Source organism: Schistocerca cancellata, chromosome 1, assembly GCF_023864275.1.
Source record: "Schistocerca cancellata isolate TAMUIC-IGC-003103 chromosome 1, iqSchCanc2.1, whole genome shotgun sequence".
In the NCBI taxonomy this organism is placed as follows: domain Eukaryota; kingdom Metazoa; phylum Arthropoda; class Insecta; order Orthoptera; family Acrididae; genus Schistocerca; species Schistocerca cancellata.
The window spans coordinates 1047086298-1047102535 of record NC_064626.1 but is presented as its reverse complement, the minus strand read 5'-3'; the positions used below and the strand labels follow the sequence as shown (position 1 = coordinate 1047102535).

The following is a 16238-nucleotide window of genomic DNA, read 5'->3' as shown; positions in this document are numbered from 1 at the left end:
ACATTTTGCACACTAACATTGTTAAAATATTTTCAAACTTAAGGCAGAAGGCTTTTGTTCTCAAATCCATCATATTTTCATTTGTTTATGTTTTCAAGTTTCCTATTGTTTATGTTTGCATTATTGTTTATGTTTGCATCAGGAGACATTTATTTGTATTCGACAGACACAAATATTAATATAGAGCACAATAAATAAATTTTATATGTCATAATTGCTCCTGTAATGACTGCATTGTGCTACTATCTCTTATTCTAGTTATGCCAGGAAACACTCCAGTGTTTTGTGTAAACATATCAACAGCAAAGCTAGCACTACTCCTCATAGAGTCCATAAACGAAGTCTGTGAAATGTGAGGTCCATTGTATCAAGTTCCATGTGGAATTTCAATGAATATCACATAGGGAATACCAGAGCAAGGCTATGGGTCATTTGTGCTGCATCTTTTTGAGTTGTATGTTGTGAGGAATGAAGCTCTCATAACACGCTGTAGGTGGTATTTTGGCAGTGACGTACTTTCTTGCTGTAGTGCATCCTGAAGTTGTGCAGCTTCTTTGGGCTTCTCTTCTGTATCACTATTTATCTCCATGGATACAGCACCTACCTCCAAATGACTGTATAAAGCTTGAAGCATTGAATCTTGTTTTTCTGATGAGTTAGAGACTCGAGGGTTGTAGGGTGGAATCCATTTTGCCACAATGTTCGTACTGAAGCTGATATCAGTGGTGTTGTATTTGAAGTTGAAGAGGCTAGCAAGACTTTTGATGGCCATCTGCAAATTGATGCCCATATTATCACAATTGTACAAGAATGGACACCTGACAGTCCTAGACGTGTTGACATGGATGTAGTGGCAGCCTTAGACGTCTGCAAGGCTGCAAAGTCAGATGGGTTAGAGCATGATATGACAGTTGCAGTACACTGGCTTGTAGTGGTGGCAGTGGTGTAGTTCTAGGGCTCAACTGTAGTTCTGAAGGCAGTGACGCTTGTTTTTGAGCCAGGAAGAGTAGCAAGATAACAGTGGAAATAGTTGATGTGGTAACTGAGCTCACAGCTAAGTCTCATGATGCCTCCACAATGATGACATTCCATCCTATCTCCTGCTAAAAGCTGTGGCCAAATTTGTAGTGCCAAGTCAGAACCACATTGTGTAATGTGGATGTCAGTATGGCAGCAGGAGAGAGAGAAACATACATACTTGATGTTCATGCAGGATCTCTGTTGGACTCTTGCTGTTTGCCAGTGTATTTCCGTAAGTTAAGGTTGCATTATAATGTTGGATATTTGTGTTTTGAATTTCCAACTAATCTCCTGTCTACTCATTTTCTTGGGGGATTGAACAGTGAGGAAATGAGGTGGAGATTGTATTTTGTTTACAGAAGCTTCAAAATTGGTGAGAGGCAAGTTGGGGTCAATTACTTGAGATGATTGTATGTGGGAACTTTCATATAATGCTTTAGTATTCACATTAATTTTAGACTTAATGTTATTGTTATGGACTGCAGTCTGAAGACTGGTTTTATGCAGCACTCCACACTATCCAGCCCTGTACAAGTCTATTTTTCTGTGCATCACTACTGCAAACTACTTACACTCAAAGCTGCTTACTGTAATCAAATTTTGTTCTCCCTCCATACCTTGCACAGTGCCACAGCACTTATTCCTCCACCACCATATTAACTATTCCTAGATCAACCTATTCCTTATTTTAGTTATGGCAAGTAACAAATTTCTTTTCATGTCACTTCAGTTCAGTAACTCTTCATTAATTAGCTAACATATCCCTCTCTTCTTCAATATTTTTCTGTGGTGCCACACTTTCTTCTTGTTTGAACTGTTTATCATCCACATTTCACTTCTGTACAATGCTTCATTTCAGACAAATACCTTCAGGAACAAATCCATAACATTTAAATTTGCTTTTGATGTTAACAAATTTATCTTTTTTAGAAATGCTTTCCTTGCCATTTCCAGTCAGCTTTCTGTATCCTCTCTAAGTCTGCCATCATCTGGTATATTGTTTCCCACATAGCAAAACCTCGTATTACATTCAGCATCTCCTTTTGTAATCTAATTCTCTCAGCAACACCTACTTTAATTCGACTAAACCTCATAACTTTCATTGATGTTGATCTTATTACCTGTTTGCCCTACACTTTCATGAAGTTCTGCTAGGTGGTGCCAATATATGTAGGCCTCAAAATGGCATCTGTAACAGAGGTGCATTCCAAGCAGAGAGCTGTCATTGAGTTTCTTTCAGTGGAAAGCCAGAGCATTGCAGATATTATCAGGCACTTGCAGATGATTGCAGAGATGTGGCAGTGAACAAAAATATGGTGAGTCATTAGGTGAGGCATCTGTCCTCATCACTAAAAGGTTGTGCAAACCTGTCCAGTCTCTTGCATGCTGGCCGGCTGCACACAGTTGTGATTCCTGCAATGTTGGAATGTGCGGACATACTAATTCAATGTGATCTAGTGTATTATAATAATAATAAATGTAATGAAAAGGAAAAATTAAAGGAATTGATTGATAATTGAGCTTTCAGTTGCGATGAAAAGAGAATATTAGTACAGCGTGTTATTAGGCAATGTTCTGCATGTACAAAATTGTACTATTGTTCATTCACTTTACCTTGCGTTATTTCTTTTCCTGTGTCCATCACTATCCTTCTGTTGATTTTACGAAAATATGACCATGGACTTGTTTTCCTCTATTTCAGTTGTAGATGCAGGCAGTTGACTCCAGGGAACACCTGTGCTTCTCTAGATGATAGAAAATATGAAGGAAATTTTCTTAACTTGGTTCTATTTCACTATAATAAAAATGCTTAGTACTGTTATTAAGTCTTCTCTTATTCAGAAAAACATATAATGCAAAACACTCATAGCCCATCATACTCCGAGCAGTACGTCTCAATCAAACTTCTACATATGGGAGAGTGAAACAAAACCATGTACAAAAAAGTGAATGATGTTTTATGGTGATTTGTCTACACTTTATTGCACATTCATAACTAATGTCTTTGCCTATACTTATTGTTGGTCTTTTAATTCTGCCGTTATCGCTGTTTCATTTTTTAATAAATTTTAACGTAACCATATCCAGCGGGTCTTTCACCGTGTAATTACACACTATGTATCACAGTCAAACACCTCACTGCACAACAAACATCACCAGTTGTGGTACCCAAAGGCATGTGCCTGCTGGGTTCCTTGCCACCTAACAGAAGACATAAAGAACAATGAGTTTGGCCATGCCCTTATGCCAGCTTACTGGGAGGGCTTATTTGCCTGGGTGGTACCACTCTACTGGTCATCATCGGAGCCAACATTTTGCTATATCAATAATGTCCCCATCATCCACATACTGCTTTCCGTGGAGTGCATCCTTCATTTGGCCAAACATGGTATATTCACTGCCCCATTCTGTGAGGTGATTGGTAAGCTGCCTCCACCAGAGCTACCAGTTTATGGGTGTAGAACTCTGTATAAATTTCCAGGGAGGATTACAGTAAAAGAAGTTAAATGTTTTTTTTTTTTTTTGTCAATAAAGGTTTTTAGTAGTGCATTTTAAATAAAAGATTGACAATTATATTCATAGATGTGTGTGTTTCACTGATACCTAGCTTATTAACAGTTCATAAAACATCCAGTTTTCAATGAGGATCATTGAGATCCCTTTACAGGGGTAATACTCATACTACACTACAATAACATTTATTCCAGGACTATACTGCTCATGCTATAATAAAACAAATTTGAGGGATCAATGTCTCCCCTCATCACAGGGTAACATTAACCCCATTTCAATTATTTTTTTCCTACTAACCTATGAAAAATATAACATACACAGACAATACGGGTGTTAGTACAGAAATAATATAAAGAAATAATAACTAAAATCACCATGAATAGAAATTGATGTATGTAAGAGATCTTCTACCAAAAAAAAAAAAAAAAGATGGTACATGTATCAATTACATTAAAAATATAATGGAAAAGGCAACACTATTAATGTATGCTATTGTCAAAACTGGAACCCCATCAGCAAAAGAAAAATCAGAGTAAGCTTGGAAGGAAATGCTTCACACTGCCTAAAAAATTCATCAAGATATGTGTCGGATAGAATTTTGTGAATTACATAGGCAGTGAATGTTAGAACTTCAACAAGTTTAACACATGTATTTTGGAACGACGCGACACATATAAGTCACAGAGTAAGTTGACAAGTAAGGCATGTGTACACGTTAGCATTCGAATGAGCGCTGAGTCCCAGTCAATGTTTGACTCGCCGTAAAGTCTCAAGGAGGAGGCTTCCCGTATGGACGGAAGTGTCCCCGATGATAACGGGTCAAGATGACAGGAGACGTAGGGGTCGAATCTGCTGGGGCCCCATGCACCAGTCTGCCCGTTGCGGCAAGTCCAGTTGATATGACAGGAGACATGGACGATGTGTCGGCGTCCGTTGGAGGAGGAGGCAAGTAGATTTGCTCTGACAGAGGATGGTGCTCCAGTTCCTGCATGGGCACGTCTCCTGGTGGCGTCCGTTCTGGTGCTGGCATCCCGATGACGGTGAGAGGGCTGCGTTGTGAGTATTGAGAGATGCCAAGATCCCGAGTGTCAGGTAGAGCCAAAGGTGGTGTGGTGGCATTCGGAACAGGTGTTGCTGGCACCCGAGGCCGAAGCTGGTCCGAATGACGCACTGCCACACCCGTGTCCGTCTGGATTTCATACAGGCGTTTGCCACTGTGTCTTAAGATGCGGCCCGGGCTCCATTTTGGCCGCCTGCCATATCCCCGTACCCAGACGAGGTCGTCGACGGTGAACTGGCCAAGTGAAGGCACCAGCAGCCGTGAGGTGGAAGGCCGCAGAAGATGAAGTAGCGTGCGGAGCTGTCGGCCATGTAAGAGCTCACCCGTGCTGTGGTCGCCCATGGTGATAAAACGGTAAGACGCCAGAAACTGGAGAAGCACATCATCAGCAGCAGAAGTTTCCGCATCTGAGCCTTAAATATGCGGACCAGTCGTTCAGCCTCACCGTTGGATTGTGGATGGAACGGCTGGGCCGTGACATGCATAACGCCGTGACGAGCACAAAAATCCGCAAATTTGGAAGAAGCAAATTGCGGACCATTATCAGTAGCAATAGTAGAGGGGAGGCCTTCCAAAGAAAAAATGCGGGCGAGAGCACTGGTGGTTGCCGCGGTGGTAGGTGACGTGCAACGGACAATGAAAGGAAAGTTAGAGTAGGCGTCAATTACGAGGAGCCAATAAGTATCTAAAAAGGGTCCCGCAAAGTCAGCATGAATGCGCTCCCAGGGCTTCTCAGGCGAAGGCCACGGTGACAAAGATGACTTCGGGGCAGCGGCCTGTGACGCACAAGGGCCACAGGCAGCGACCATGTGTGCTATTTCAGAGTCGATGCCAGGCCAATACACATGACGGCGCGCCAGAGATTTTGTGTGAGACACACTCCAATGCCCTTGGTGAAGGAGGCGCAAGACCGAAGCACGCAAAGACGCAGGTACCACAACACGCGGCGAAGCATTGTCAGTGGAGAGGAGGATAACACCATCCCTAGCCGTGAGGCGGTAGCGCAAAGTGTAGTAGTTCCGCAATGGATCAGAAGTCTTAGCGGGCGGGTGATCTGGCCAACCCTTCTGAATACAGAGAAAAACCTGGGAGAGGGTAGGATCAGAACCCGTAGCAGCTGCCAGCCTGTCCCCAGTGATGGGGAAACCCGTCCACAACCCGCTGCTCGGCAACATCCAGGTGGAAACACAGAAGTTTGTCCCTATCGAATGCCTGATCAGGACCCATGGGAAGGTGAGACAGAGCGTCAGCATTTGCATGTTGAGCCGTTGGCTGGAAATGAATCTCAAAATTGAAACGAGACAAGTAAAGAGCCCAACGCTGGAGGCGGTGTGCAGCCTTGTCGGGAAGTGACGTTGATGGATGAAACAAGGAAACAAGTGGTTTTGTGATCCGTAACAAGATGAAATTTTGAGCCATAGAGAAAAACACCAAACTTATGAAGAGCATAAATGATGGCCAAAGCTTCTTTCTCAATTTGAGAATACTTTTGTTGGGCATCCGTGAGCGTTTTGGAGGCATAAGCAATGGGTTGTTCCGAACCGTCAGAAAAACGGTGCGCAAGGACTGCACCGACCCCATATTGAGAGGCGTCTGTGGCAAGAACAAGATGTTGGCCAGGTCGATAAGTAGCCAGGCATGGGGCCTGTTTCAGCATAGTCTTCAATTTCTGGAAAGCAGCTTCACATGACGCGGACCAGTGAAAAGGCACGTTTTTATGAGACAGGCGATGCAACGACTGAGCCACCGAAGCCGCAGACGGTAAAAACTTGTGATAGTATGCTATTTTCCCCAAGAAAGCCTGCAGTTCCTTAACAGATGTTAAGTCGTCAACACCGCACAGAGGTTGTATTTACCCGACATCACACCACACCTCTATTTGTGCCCCAGCGGCACGAGAAATTTCAAAAGACTGCGCAATGGAGAGAACTTCATCCAGAGTCGGATTCGCCAACTGAAGGGCACGTTGCCGAACTTCTTTGTTGGGCGCCGACCGGATAATAGCATCCCGTACCATGGAATCGGCATAGGATTCTTTGTGAACGTCAGTAACAAATTGACACTTTCGACTGAAGCTGTGAAGTTCAGCAACCCAAGCACGATAGGATTGATGTGGCTGTTTTTGACAACGATAAAATGCAACACGAGAGGCTACCACATGCGTTTGCTTTTGAAAATAGACAGACAGAAGTGAGCACATTTCAGCAAAGGACAAAGATGCAGGATCCTTCAAAGGAGCCAATTGCGACAACAACCAATACATTAGAGGTGAAATCCAGGAAAGGAACAGAGATTTACATGGTTGTTCATCCGTGACGTGAAATGCCAAGAAGTGCTGTCGAAGACATTTTTCATAATCAGACCAGTCTTCCGCCGTCTCGTCGTAAGGACGAAAAGGAGGTATAACAAACGATGAGAAATGCCTCGCATTTGACGCCGCGACGAAATTGCGAATGGCCGCTGTTAGAAGCATTTGCTGTTCAAGGAGATTTTGCAATAGTTGCTCGACAGTAGCCATGGGACCCTGTGAGTCAACGGTGAAAAGGAAAAATCCACTACCTCGTCGCCAATTGTTAGAACTTCAAGTTTAACACATATATTTCAGAATGACACAACACATATAAGTCACAGAGTAAGTTGACAAGCAGGACATGTGTACACGTTAGCATTCGAATGAGCACTGAGTCCCCGTCTAGCGGCCACTGCTCGGCTGGCCGCTTAGGTGGCGCAGCTGCTGTGTAGCTGGCAGACAGCGCCGCACTTAGAGGACGCGCGTAATTGCGCAGCGGCACTTTGAATGATCGGCGAGTCACGACAGTGAACTTTCGTAGTGATTGTTGATTCTTTTTAATAGGGTAATGGGAGGGGGGAAGAAAAATTCATCATAAGGTCTTTATTTCTTAATACCGAGTGATCAAAAAGTCAGTATAAATTTGAAAATTGAATAAATCCCGGAATAATGTAGATAGAGGGGTACAAATTGACACACATGCTTCTGGACATTCTCCCTCAATCTTTTCAAAACCTCCAAGTACAACTTCTGGTTGATAGTTTGACTCAGGGTAACAAACTCCTCATGCACAACACCTCTGCAATCAAAGAAACAAATTAGCATTGTCTTGATGTTTGACTTCACTTGGCGGGCTTTTTTGGGAAGAGGAAGGCCACTTGTCTTCCACTGGCTTGACTGCTGCTTTGTTTCAGGGTCAAATCCATAGCACCACGAGTCATCATCAGTAATCACCTTGGAAAAAAATTCAGGGCTCTCTCATGCCTGAAGTCGACACTCCCTTTGCTCGTCTGTGAAAAGGTGAGGGGCAAATTTGGTTGCAACCCTTCTTATGAGCAAATCTTTGGATAAAATCCTCTGAATTGAACTCCATGATATTCAAGACATCTCACAGAGATGATCAATGGTTGGGTGATGGCCTTTACAAACAAAGGCATTGATTTTGTCGACATTTTCATCACTTCTTGACATTGAGGGAAGTCCTGAACAGAGCTGGTCTTCAACTGATATTTCCCCATTTTTAAAACGTGAAAGCCACTGGTTTCATTTAGGGCAGCATCACCATAAGCATTCTTACATGGCCAGTTTCTCCAACAAGAAACAAAATTTCACAGCTGCGCTTTGCTCTTGACAGTCTGCAATCACATTTTTGCTGAAATGGAAAAGTTGTTTTTCTAAGAAAAACTTTCACGGACGAACCAATGCACACAGAACTTCACACACTGACTCAGGTGGTGCGACCATAACAGACACCTGGTCAAATAATGGGTTCCCCCACTCTCCCTCCCCACCGCAGACCAATTCTTGTTACTTTTGGGTCTCCCCTCGTAATTCCCACTACAAAACTGGCTAGTGCAGCTAATATTGTCAGTAAAGTGTAACTTGTAAAAGTGCATTTTTGGATGGTTCAGTAGGAGAGAATTTCACAAAATCTGTAAATATTCTAAGTAATGAAGATATAGATTTTGATTCAAATGAACCAACATCATCTATACAGACTAAGAATGTTCAAATCGGAAATGAGTGACTTGCATTATGGTTTATTGTTATTGTCCATCCAGGGAACACAGAAGATCAACAAATAATCAACAAATAAATAATAGACAGGCCTGCATGGCACATCATAAGCGAGTTATTAAAGTGCAGATATGATAAACTGAAATCTGAATTAGATTTGCTAAGTGAAAATGTTGAAACTGAAATTGTGACTCTAAAAATGGACTTAGATGAACACAAAGAACACAGTCAGAAGTCTGCTAACAGAACAGTTAATCTCATTTAATCAACAAAACACTGAGACTGCTAAAGTTAAATGTGACTCTTTCACTAACACAACAAAATTTATACATTGTTTATGGATGTTCAGACACAATACAAGACACTTGAAACTAAATTTAACAACATTAATAATAACATCAGCAATAATGACAATAATATGGAAGGGTTTGATCATAAAACATTTAAACAGGAAATTAACTGGTGTTTGCAACAAAGAAGTTGTGATTTTATAATGGTTCAAATGGCTCTGAGCACTATGGGACTTAACATCTGAGGTCATCAGTCCCCTAGAACTTAGAACTACTTAAACCTAACTAACCGAAGGACATCACACACATCCATGACCGAGGCAAGATTTGAACCTGCGACCGTAGCAGTCGCGCGGTTCCAGACTTAAGTGCCTAGAACCGCTCAGCCACACTGGCCGGCTGTGATTTTATAGTACCACCATTAAACCAAGGAATTCGCAATTACTCCAATATGCAAAAATTTCGAGAATCCATCCAGGAAGCGGAATACATCTGGTTGCTTTCCTGGGACAGTTTCACAATGCTTTCCCCACTGCATGTTCTGAAGGCCAAAAATCAAAATATGCATAAGTTATAGATTTGACTTAATGTCGCCACCAATACATGATCAGAACAAAAGCACAATAAGTAGTTATTTTTATTTTCAGTGGGCTAAAAATGTCTTAATTTAAAGATTACCATTCACTGCACAGGAAAGATTTGCTGTAATGCTGCACCACAGTTATGAAAAAGTGATTTAATGATGAACACCGAATGCAGAAAGGAAACCAAAATAATTGATGTTATCAATATTCAGGCATGCAGCAGCAACAACACTACAATAATAATAATGAGCAGTGTAATTTGAACCAACAGAAATGTGGAAATCATAGACAGGTAGATAATCAGAATTTGAATGAACAACACTATGTAGAACATTATTGACCACAGTATGATGAATGAAGACATGATAGGTGACCTGAAAGATCAAAACATGAGCAGCAGATGCAGTGCATCATTACCTGGAAAAATGAGTTTAGTTTTGATATGACACAGCCACAGAATGAGTCAGAATGTGTTATTAATGCTATATTACATGACAGTGACCACCACATAACAGAAGATTTATTGCGGGATTGTGAAGTAATTAAGGGCAGTACTTTAATGGCTTTTCAAATCTGTGGATTAAATTTAGAACATGCATTGAACAGTAGCAGTCAATTGCCCGTGGTTTCACAGAAATTGTATCAGCACTTATGCAGCATTGGGAGCATTCTGGTATTTCCAGTAAATAGTGTGAAAGTTATTAGTGCAGTTGGAAATAAAAATAAATCCATCAATGAGCCATCATTTTTGAAGTTTTTATTTTATGGCAGAGAATTTGAACACAATATATTGATAATTCCACATTTATCTGTTGATTTCTTGGTTTGCACTGACTAGCTTAGGAATATGTTTAGGTTGAATTTTGCAAGCAGTAGATCAGTTACTTATGACAGAAGATGCTAGTGTATTTTAAAGGGTACACTTTGAAGGAAGATGTTGACACTCTTAGTGTAGATTAAGATATATTGATGTATGAAAAAATGAAGTTGAAGCTCAAGTCAGTGTGGTTAATTATGCCAGTAAGAAGGGCAACACAGATGAAGAAAATGAAAGTGCAACTACAGTCCTATGTAAAACCTGTGGAAATGTTCAAGAATCATCTGACTTAGTGGAAGAACAAAAACAAGGAACAACTGAAGTATTAAACTAAAATTTCATGGTATTTTCTAAGAAACCTGGGTTTATGGAAGGCTGTAAGTGCAAATAAAATATTAAGAATCATGAACTATTTAGGAGCACACCTTATCATGTTCTGTCAGCAGACTGTGAAGCTTGGGCCAAGAAATTAAAAGAATGCTGAAACTTTTCTCATGATAAATTTTTCATTATCTTTTGCACGAACCCAACAGTTGTATGATGTGGGATAAATTAGAAGAAACTGTAGGCGACTTGCCTACAACAAATAATTGCATAGCCGTCCGGTATAATGTGTTAATGAAAAAATATTTATTCGCAAAAACTCACAATAAGAAGAAACTAAAAAAACAACAGAGAAGTAACAAAAACCAGGAGAACTATAGTCTTACGGCAAAGATAAAAAAACAACACATGGCCAGAAAAAAACTCCTGTGCACTTTTGATATCACTTTGCACCAGACATGAAGAATATTGCTGCCACACAGCCCCCCCCCCCCCTTAAAGTGGGGAGCCCAAGGGATATCTTGATACTTGAATTTTATTCGACGTCCAGCTCTGGTGTGCGTCGGGTGTCTCGGGGGCAGTGACGTCGTCATTTGTGGTGGTGATTCACCTGTCTCAGACGATGTACTGAGCTGTGTTTCGGTATGCTCTGCGTCCATCATGTGTTGATGCACAGGCGTGGTGTCAGAGGTCGGAGAGGGTAAAACCCATGCTGGCTTGACACGTTCAATCGATACCTTTGTCGAAACACCATTGTACATTATGTCCACGGTATGTTTATTTCTACTCAGCACCTGAAATGGGCCCGTATATGGTGGTTGTAAAGGCGATCTGACTGAGTCTGTTTGCAACATTATGTGAGAGCAATCGTATAAGTCTTTGTGAACAAACACCTTACAGTTGCCATGGCGAGAAGGTGGCGGGCAATATCACTGCCACAAAACTTTATGAACATGATCAAACCAGAATGTATCCTCAGTGATAACGACTCACAGTTTAGATGAAAATTATGAAAGAGTTTCATGGAGAATCATGGCAAGAAGTAATTTTTAATTTCCACCTATCATTCAGATTCAAATACAGGAGAATGGGATATGTGAGGGCTTGGAAGATTATTTTGCGCATACTGTGGAAAACAATATGAGAACTGCTATGAGAAACTTTGAGACAGTGATGAACAGATCGGTTGGTTGATTGGTTTAAAAGGGGCGGCGGGGTGGGGGGGGGGGGGGGGGGGGGGACGAAGGGACCAAACTGCTCGATTTGCGGTCCATGAATGATTTGAGTTTGGACGCACCGGTATGTCTCCAGGCACAGTTTTGTTCAATTTCAAACAGTGCGTGCTATATATAAAAGTTGTCACTGATGTTCAGTACATAAAATCCTGCTGATCCTAGACCATCCATGCCAGTAGTTTGCCTATCTATGGTAGACTTTGCAAGGGGATCTGCTGATGACTAACTTCTCTCCTTTGCACACAGTTTATGCAGTTTGTCACATTTTGCTTTATATTTGTTTGTGGAGGTCTGCCACCGATGATCTAGTTTTCCATAACTCATCACACCATAGCTCACTATCCTTCACCCCCCTGCGGGTTTGGGGGTTAGAATAGGCCCGCGGTATTCCTGCCTGTCGTAAGAGGCGACTAAAAGGAGTCTCAAATGTTTCGGCCTTATGTGATGGTCCCCTCTCGGGTTTGACCTCCATCTTTCTAAATTATTCCGAAGAGCGAGCCACTTGGGGAAGGGCGCCTTACATGGTGCATTGTATCCGTTGTGCAATTAGACCTTTAGCCGTCTTTCTCGTCGTTGCAATGGTGTCCCGCTCGTTTTCGATCTCTTGGGCGATTACCACGCTGCACTCTGCAGTGTTTCTTTTAACTGCGACGACGACCTTGGCCATTTTTGCACCTAAGATCCAGCACGGTAGCCAGTCCGTTGTGGTGGGGCCGCCATGTACCCTCTTGGTTGTAGCCCCCTGACAACACAGGGATCGCTCTACTGATGCCTGCGCCGTTAACTCCCCACGTATGCCAAGGAGTAGATGCCCACCGCCCTGGGGCATCGGGACTCCCAGCAATGGCCATCCTGCCAGGTGGCCTTTGCTGTGGCTGGGTGGCGCCCATGGGGAGGGCCCTTGGTCGGAGTCGGTGGCATCAGGGCGGATGACCCGCAATGAAGCGTGGTACATCATCTCTCGCTGGCGGCCAGCCGTCAGCAGTCTCTAAGCGTTCCAAAGCTCACTTTAAGGCTAATGTGTATGACCCCAAATCGTTCCCCTCCCTGGCCACACCATGGGAGGAACGAAAGGCTGTGAATGAGAGTGAAAGATACTCGCCCCGGTATCTCGTCTGTACCAGAGCTGACGGGGACTCGTTTGTGTCTGTGAAGCCTCAGTTCTTTGTCGAACATTTAGAGGACAAGTTCGGGGAGGTGGAGGGCTTGTCCAAGATGCGGTCTGGATCGGTGTTGATAAAAACGGCATCCTCTGCCCAGTCACGAGCCTTGCTGGCTTGTACGAAGTTGGGGGATGTGTCTGTTACTATCACCCCACATAACAGCTTAAATATGGTCCAGGGAATTATTTTTCACCGCGATCTCCTTTTACAGTCCGATGACGAGCTGCACGCCAACCTGGAGCGCCGAGGTGTCTATTTCATCCGGCGCGTCCACCGGGGTCCGAGGGATCGTCAAGTTGCCACCGGTGCCTTCATCTTGGCCTTCGAGGGTGACACGTTACCTGAGAAGGTCAAGGTGATGGTGTACCGTTGTGATGTCAAGCCGTATATCCCTCCCTCGATGCGGTGCTTCAAGTGTTGGAAGTTCGGCCACATGTCTTCACGCTGTGCTTCCGACCTCGTCTGTCGCGATTGCGGTCGACCTTCCCATCCTGATCATCCCTGTGCGCCGCCTCCAATCTGTGTGAACTGTGGTGCGCACCATCCGCCTTGCTCGCCAGACTGTCCGATTCTGCAGAAGGAGCGGAAGATCATGGAAATCAAGACTCTCGACCGCCTGACGTACACTGAGGCGAAGCGGAAATATGATCGGCTTCATCCAGTGCGCATGACAGCTTCTTATGCCACAACTGTCACTCCTTCTACAATTCCATCCACTCCAGTCAGCTCTCAGAGTCGAAGTCCCACACCTGCCCCCTTGATGGTGGGGGGCACTAAACCTCCTGTTGCTCCTGCTCCATCTACTTCAGGAGCAACACCCCCCCAACCATCGGGGACATCAGTCCCCCCTTCCCAGCTGGAGAAGCGTAAGACTTCTTCGGCTACTCTCGTAAGGAAGGGGTCCCTTGGGGACCTCCCTTCACACGTTCCGACCGGTTCCAAAGCCGACAGCCACAAGTGGCTCAAACAACCGCCAGTCCCTGGTCGTCGGGACACACGGTCATCGTCTGTCCCTGAGACTGACCCAGTGATGCCCTCCCAGCCTGAACCACCCAAGGCGCAGTGCGAGAAGCAGAAGAAGAAGAAACTCCCCAAGGCTACCGACATTGTGGTGGCACCCATTCCACCGCTTCCTACAAGCTCTGCGTCTGAGGATGAGGTGGAGATTCTGGCGTCCACTGAGGACATGGATCTCGCCAGTCCCTCGGATGCAATAGAGAGCTGTTGTCCAGGTGGTGACTCAGTAGCAGCAGGGGCCCCGGAGGCGTAATCTGCCTCCCCAGTCCCTTCACGCCTTTCCCATCCATGGCTAATACCATCCTCCAGTGGAACTGCAGCGGTTTCTTCCACCATCTAGCTGAGCTCCGCCAACTTATCAGCCGTCATCCTTTCCTTTGCATTGCTCTGCAGGAAACTTGGTTTCCAGCAATGCGAATCCCCGCCCTCCGTGGCTATCGGGGTTATTTTAAGAACCGGGCAGCTTATGAAAGGGTGTCTGGTGGCGTCTGCATATATGTCCTTAACTCTCTTCACAGTGAGTTTGTACCTCTACAAACAGCTTTAGAGGCTGTCGCTGTTCGGGTGTGGACGCCACAGGCTATTACCGTCTGCAGTATTTACCTTCCACCTGATGGTGCTGTCGCGCACCATGTCCTGGCTGCTCTGATAGCCCATCTGCCGCCACCTTTTTTGCTGCTGGGCGATTTCAATGCCCACAACCCTCTATGGGGTGGGACTGTCTCCGATGACCGCGGTCGGGCCGTGGAGCATGTGTTGGCTCAGCTCGACCGTAGCCTCTTGAACACCGGTGCTCCCACGCTTTCAGTGTGGCCCATGGCTCGTTCTCGGCCATCGATCTCTCTATTTGCAGCCCTGGACTTGTCCCATCCCTCCACTGGAGAGTGCATCCTGACCTGTGTGGTAGTGACCATTTTCCCATCTATTTGTCACTGCCCCAGTGTCATTCTTCTGGGCGCTTGCCCCGCTGGGCTCTCCACAGGGCTGACTGGCCAGCTTTTACTTCTGCTGCAACCATTGAGTCTCCCCCACAGGGTGACATTGACGAGGTGGTGCGTGTTTTAACCACGTCCATCATTTCAGCGGCCGAGGCTGCCATCCCCCGTTCTTCTGGCCACCCTCGGAGGAGGGCTGTACCCTGGTGGTCGCCGGAGGTTGCTGAGGCTATTCGCGACCGTCGGCGGGCTCTCCAGCGTCATAGGCGGCACCCGTCTCTTGAGACCCTCATCACCTTTAAGAGGCTCCGTGCCTTCGCCCGTCGTCTTATTGCACGGCGTAAGCAGGAGTGCTGGGAGAGGTATGTCTCATCCTTGGGCTCCCATGTCTCCCCCTCGCTTGTGTGGTCCCGGATCCGGCGGATTTACGGATACCAGACCCCTATGGGTGTCCCTGGACTCTCCTTGGACGGCGCTGTCTGCACGGACGCTGCCGCCATTGCTGAACGGCTTGCCGCGCACTTTGCTCAGAGCTCTGCGACTGCATCCTATCCCCCCGCCTTTCGCTCTCTAAAGGAGCGAGCCGAGCGGACGCCGTTCTCATTCCACACGCATTGTTCTGAAACATACAATGCTCCTTTCAGCGAGAGGGAATTCCTCGCTGCCCTCGCCGATTGCCCTGATACAGCACCAGGCCCAGACTGCATCCACGCACAGATGCTGAAGCATCTTTCCAGGGACTGCCAGAGACACATTCTCGCGATATTTAATCGCATTTGGAGCGAAGGCGTGTTCCCGTCGCAATGGCGAGAGGGTGTTATTGTCCCCATCTTGAAGCCCGGTGCGGACCCACTGGCGGTGGACAGCTATCGTCCTATTACCCTCACCAACGTTTTGTGCAAATTGCTCGAACGTATGGTGGGGCGGCGTTTGTGTTGGGTCCTTGAGTCGCGCGGTCTCCTCGCTCCATCCCAGGGTGGCTTCCGTCGGGGCCGGTCTGCCACGGACAATTTGGTGCGGCTGGAATCTGCAGTCCGTACGGCCTTTGCCCGACGTCAGCATCTCGTTGTTGTATTTTTCGATCTGCGGAAGGCGTATGACACCACATGGCGGCATCACATCCTCGCCACGTTGCATGAGTGGGGTCTTTGTGGTCAGCTCCCGGCTTTTCTTCAAACCTTTTTATTGCGCCGCTCTTTCCAGGTGCAAGTCGGTGCCACCTCTAGTTCATCTTATATACAGGAAAATGGGG

The 16238-nt window shown here is 45.3% G+C and overlaps 1 protein-coding gene across 1 annotated transcript in view; it reads left to right on the top strand.

Annotated features, from left to right (window-relative positions):
• Positions 1-16238, top strand: part of LOC126125300 (DC-STAMP domain-containing protein 2) — a 288281-nt gene that overhangs the window by 210703 nt on the left and 61340 nt on the right. The window lies entirely within an intron of this gene.